General features: G+C 52.6%; 1 non-coding gene across 1 annotated transcript; it reads right to left on the bottom strand.

Annotated features, from left to right (window-relative positions):
* Positions 1-3,713: 3,713 nt before the first annotated feature.
* On the bottom strand, positions 3,714-3,785 carry TRNAC-GCA. The gene has a single exon. It is a non-coding gene; the product is annotated as a tRNA-Cys (tRNA).
* Positions 3,786-5,463: the final 1,678 nt, after the last annotated feature.

Raw genomic sequence — 5,463 nt, forward strand, 5'->3', positions numbered from 1 at the left:
GTGTGGTGTCTCCATGGCTGCACTTTCAGTGATGCAGGTTTTTCTCTCTCCCATTATTCCATGAGCATCCTACTAGATTGCCAGCTGCTTTTCAACTGCAGTGTGGAGACTGTGTGTGCGGGGAGAGACTGTGTGTGTGTTGGGGAAGAGTGAGTGTGTTGAGGTAGGTAGGAGCGGATCATTATTATCCCTACTTGAAAGAGGGAGCAGCTAAGGCTGAGAAAGGAGAATTGACTTGTCTTAGGTCACACATCCAGTCAGTGGCAGAGTTGGGAATAGGACCCAAGAGCCCTGATTTTCAAACTAACCATCAGTAAAGTGCTCTCAGATGAGCTCCAGACCAACAACAGTGCACAGGAATTATTCAGCAAGTATTTGAGGAGAACTGCAATGTTAGAGAGAATCATGAACTGCTCAGAGACCATTAATGCAGAGAAGCAGCAAAATTCATCAAACACAGAACTGGTTCTGACTTATTTCCTTGGTCTTAAAAGAGAAGAACAAGGACCTGAGTTTCCTCCCTGTTAATAACCCCCTGCTCAGCCAATCAGGGTAGAGACTGAGGACGGGAGGCTGAGGGTTCTCACCAGAGAGCCCAAAGGATGGCCCAGGTCACTGGTGGGGATCACTGCCCGAGCTCTATTTCAGCCCCACATTTTTGGATGGACCTCCCACAGTGGGAGCTGCAGAGCCCTCCCCCGCAACACACACACACACTCTCTCTCTCTCTCTCTCCTAATGTTGGGAGGGGAACAGGAGAAAGAACAAAAGAAGCAAGAGATGAAGAGAAAGGAGGGAGGGAGGGAGGGATGTAGGAAAAGGTGAAACAAAAATAAACCCTAATGTCCCCTGTGATTCTAAGGGACAAAATCCCAGGTGCGCAATAAACTTCTGCCTCCTTAAGCTCGTGTTTTCCATGCCTAGAATTCAACTGTCACCAGATGGATCAGACTGAACAGGTTTCAAACCTCCAGGAGGCTCTTACCTTCTAAACAGGGACGGCTGTTTTCTAGTAAAATCACTAAAAGGGAAGGAGAAAACTCGAAAGAGGTTCCTCCTGGCGCTCACGTCCGTAAACCCAAATACTCTCTCAGTCCTCAAAGAGAGACCTGGAGAAGGAGACTTGCTGCAGCAAAGCCACAGGGGTCTCTGAGGTTTCCCTGGCCCCTCGCCCCTGTCCTGCCTGGCTGATGTCAGCATCTCTCTGTGAGGTCACCACCTCCCCCCCACACCTTTGACCAATAGTCTGAGGTCTTGCAAAAGGCCTTTGTGATGTCACTGCCACACCCCTCCCTTGCTGGGCTAATGTCCTGCCCCTGGCCAGGCCCTTTGGAGGTTTGAGCTACTCCCTGTGGATCACCCCATTCAAGGAGCGTTTGTTCTAGGCAGCAAGCCGGCTAGACAGAGAAACATCAGACGCTGCTCCCAATGCTACACTCAGTTTTTCAGAAATTATGGCCAGAAGAGACCATTAGAGCATCTAATCATATAATCATAGAATATCAGGGTTGGAAGGGACTTCAGGAGGTCATCTACTCCAATCTACTGCTCAAAGCAGGACCAATCCCCAACTAAATCATCCCAGCCAGGGCTTTGTCAAGCCTGAGCTTAAAAACCTGTAAGGAAGGAGATTCCACCACTTCCCTAGGTAACCCATTCCAGTGCTTCACCACTCTCTTAGTGAAAAAGTTTTTCCTAATATCCAACCTAAACCTCCCCCACTGCAACTTGAGACCATTACTCCTTGTTCTATCATCAGGTACCACTGAGAACAGTCTAGATCCATCCTCTTTGGAACCCCCTGTCAGGTAGTTGAAAGCAGCTATCAAATCCCCCTCAGTCTTCTCTTCTGCAGACTAAACAAGCCCAGTTTCCTCAGCCTCTCCTCATAAGTCATATGCTTCAGCCCCCTAATGATTTTTTGTTGCCCTCTGCTGGACTCTTTCCAATTTTTCCACATCCTTCTTGTAGTGTGGGGCCCAAAACTGAACACAGTACTCCAGATGAGGCTTCACCAATGTCTAATAGAGGGGAATGATCACATCCCTCGATCTGCCGGCAATGCCCCTAATTATACAGCCCAAAATGCCGTTAGCCTTCTTGGCAACAAGGGCACACTGTTGACTCATAGCCAGCTTCTCGTCTACTGTAACCTCTTGGTCCTTTCCTGCAGAACTGCTTCCTAGCCATTCGGTCCCTAGTCTGTAGCAGTGAATGGGATTCTTCCGTCTTAAGTGCAGGACTCTGCATTTGTCCTTGTTGAACCTCATCAGGTTTCTTTTGGCCCAGTCCTCTAATTTGTCTAGGTCCCTCTGTATCCTATCCCTACCCTCCAGCGTATCTATCACTCCTCCCAGTTTAGTGTCATCTGCAAACTTGCTGAGGGTGCAGTCCACACCATCCTCCAGATCGTTAATGAAGATATTGAACAAAACCGGCCCCAGGACCGACCCTTGGGGCACTCCACTTGAAATTGGCTGCCAACTAGACATGGAGCCGTTGATCACTACCCATTGAGCCCAACGATCTAGCCAGGTTTCTATCCACCTTATAGTCCATTCATCCAGCCCATACTTCTTTAACTTGCTGGCAAGAATACTGTGGGAGACTGTATCAAAAGCTTTGCTAAAGTCAAAGAATAACACATCCACTGCTTTCCCCTCATCCACAAACCCAGTTATCTCCTCATAGAAGGCAATTAGGTTAGTAAGGCATGACTTGCCCTTGGTGAATCCATGCTGACTGTTCCTGATCACTTTCCTCTCCTCTAAGTGCTTCAGAATTGATTCCTTGAGGACCTGCTCCATAATTTTTCCAGGGACTGTGGTGAGGCTGACTAACCTGTAGTTCCCCGGATCCTCTTTCTTCCCTTTTTTAAAGATGGGCACTACAGTAGCCTTTTTCCAGTCATCCAGGACCTCCCCTGATCACCATGATTTTTCAAAGATAATGGCCAATGGCTCTGCAACCACATCCGCCAACTCCTTTAGCACCCTCGGATGCAGCGCATCCGGCCCCATGGACTTGTGCTCATCCAGTTTTTCTAAACAGTTCTGAACCACTTCTTTCTCCACAGAGGGCTGGTCACCTTCTCCCCATGCTGTGCTGCCCAGTGCAGCAGTCTGGGAGCTGACCTTGTTTGTGAAGACAGAGGCAAAAAAAAACCATTGAGTACATTAGATTTTTCCACATCCTCTGGCCCCTAAGTTCCCACCCACATGCAGTAAGGGGCCCACACTTTCCTTGACTTTCTTCATGTTGCTAACATACCTGAAGAAACCCTTCTTGTTACTCTTAACATCTCTTGCTAGATGCAACTCCAAGTGTGATTTGGCCTTCCTGATTTCACTCCTGCATGCCTGAGCAATATTTTTATACTCCTCCCTGGTCATTTGTCCAATCTTCCACTTCTTGTAAGCTTCTTTTTTGTGTTTAAGATCAGCAAGGATTTCACTGTTAAGCCAAGCTTGTCGCCTGCCATATTTACTATTCTTTCTACACATCGGGATGTTTTTTTCCTGCAACCTCAATAAGGATTCTTTAATCCTTTAGAGGATTGGAACTGATTTCAGTGAAGGGACATGTTTGCTAGGTTTTTATGCATTTGCACAGGAAAACATTGAGTGTTTCTATTCATTTCAGGAATCCCTATTCAGTGGAACTCCTGAACAGAATGGAAATGCCATTATTTTTGTTGAAGGAAGAGGTTTGTAAGGGGGCACTTGGATTTGAACCAAGGACCACTTGAACTGCAGTCAAACACTCTACCACTGAGCTATACCCCTATGGCTGCTGTGTAGGTAAGTCAGAGATCTTAAAGATTTTGAAGGACAGGCCCTGCCTCAGAGATCTGTTCTGTTCCCAGACCACAGTGCTTTTAAAAATGGAGTTTGATTAAATTTATAGATCCATGTAAACACCACAGCTTGCACACCCACTCCCATAGCTTCCCCCAGTGACAGAACTACCACCTCTCGGGGAGATGGATTAACTACACAGACGGGACAGCTCTCTCCCCTCTGCTTAGAGCATCTTCATTATTTATGAATAGGTGGGAAATAAACTCCTGAATGGACAGTAACCAATTTATCAAATATTGCTGGGTCTGCATTCAATATGGGTACCTGGTCGTATTGGCTGGATTAGTAGGAGCATTGCCGGCAGATCGAGGGAAGTGATTATTCCCTTCTATTCGGCACTAGTGAGGCCACATCTGGAGCATTGAGTCCAATTTTCGCCCCCCCACTACAGAAACAAATTGGAGAGAGTCTAGGGGAGGGCAACAAAAATGATTAGGGGGCAGGGGACTTACGAGGAGAGGCTGAGGGCAGGGCTGCCCGGGGGGGGCAGGTGGGGCAATTTGCCCCAGGCCCTGCAGGGCCCCCATGAGAACACAGGATTCTAGAGTATTGCAACATTTTTTTATGGAAGGGGCCCCCAAAATTGTTTTGCCCCAGGCCCCCTGAATCCTCTGGGCGGCCCTGCCCACTCCACCCCCTTCCCTTGTTCTCTCTCTGAGGCCCCACCTGTGCTCCGCCCTCACTCCCATTGGCCACTTCCCACCACTGCTCTTCCACTGGGGCTGAGGCCTGCTGGTCCACCTTCCGCTCGCTCCTCTCCTCCCTGAAGGCCTCCTTGTGCCTCTCCACCCCGTACCCCAAGGCCTCCCTGCTGCCCCCACCTCTCTGCCCCTCCCCTGAGACCCGCCCTGCCCACCGCCCCCACCTCTCTGCCCCTCCCCTGAGACCCGCCCTGCCCACCGCCCCCACCTCTCTGCCCCTCCCCTACGACCCGCCCTGCCCACCGCCCCCACCTCTCTGCCCCTCCCCTGAGACCCGCCCTGCCCACCACCCCCACCTCTCTGCCCCACCCCAGAGACCCCCCCAGCCCACCCCCCACCTCTCTGCCCCTCCCGTGAGACCTGCCCTGCCCACCACCCCCACCTCTCTGCCCCTCCCCTGAGACCCGCCCTGCCCACCACCCCCACCTCTCTGCCCCTCCCCGAGACCCGCCCTGCCCACCGCCCCCATCTCTCTGCCCCTCCCCGAGACCCGCCCTGCCCACCGCCCCCACCTCTCTGCCCCGCCCCCGAGACCCGCCCTGCCCACCGCCCCCACCTCTCTGCCCCCTCCCCTGAGTCCCGCCCTGCCCACCGCCCCCACCTCTCTGCCCCCTCCCCTGAGACCCGCCCTGCCCACCGCCCCCACCTCTCTGCCCCTCCCCTGAGACCCTCCCTGCCCACCGCCCCCACCTCTCTGCCCCTCACCTGAGAGCCCCCCTGCCCACCGCCCCCACCTCTCTGCCCCTCCCCCGAGACCCGCCCTGCCCACCGCCCCCACCTCTCTTCCCCACCCCTTAGACCCGCCCGGCCCACCGCCCCACCTCTCTGCCCCTCCCCTGAGACCCGCCCTGCCCACCGCCCCCACCTCTCTGCCCCTCCCCTGAGACCCGCCCTGCCCACCG

This window comes from Mauremys mutica, unplaced genomic scaffold (assembly GCF_020497125.1).
Source record: "Mauremys mutica isolate MM-2020 ecotype Southern unplaced genomic scaffold, ASM2049712v1 Super-Scaffold_100033, whole genome shotgun sequence".
NCBI lineage: Eukaryota > Metazoa > Chordata > Testudines > Geoemydidae > Mauremys > Mauremys mutica.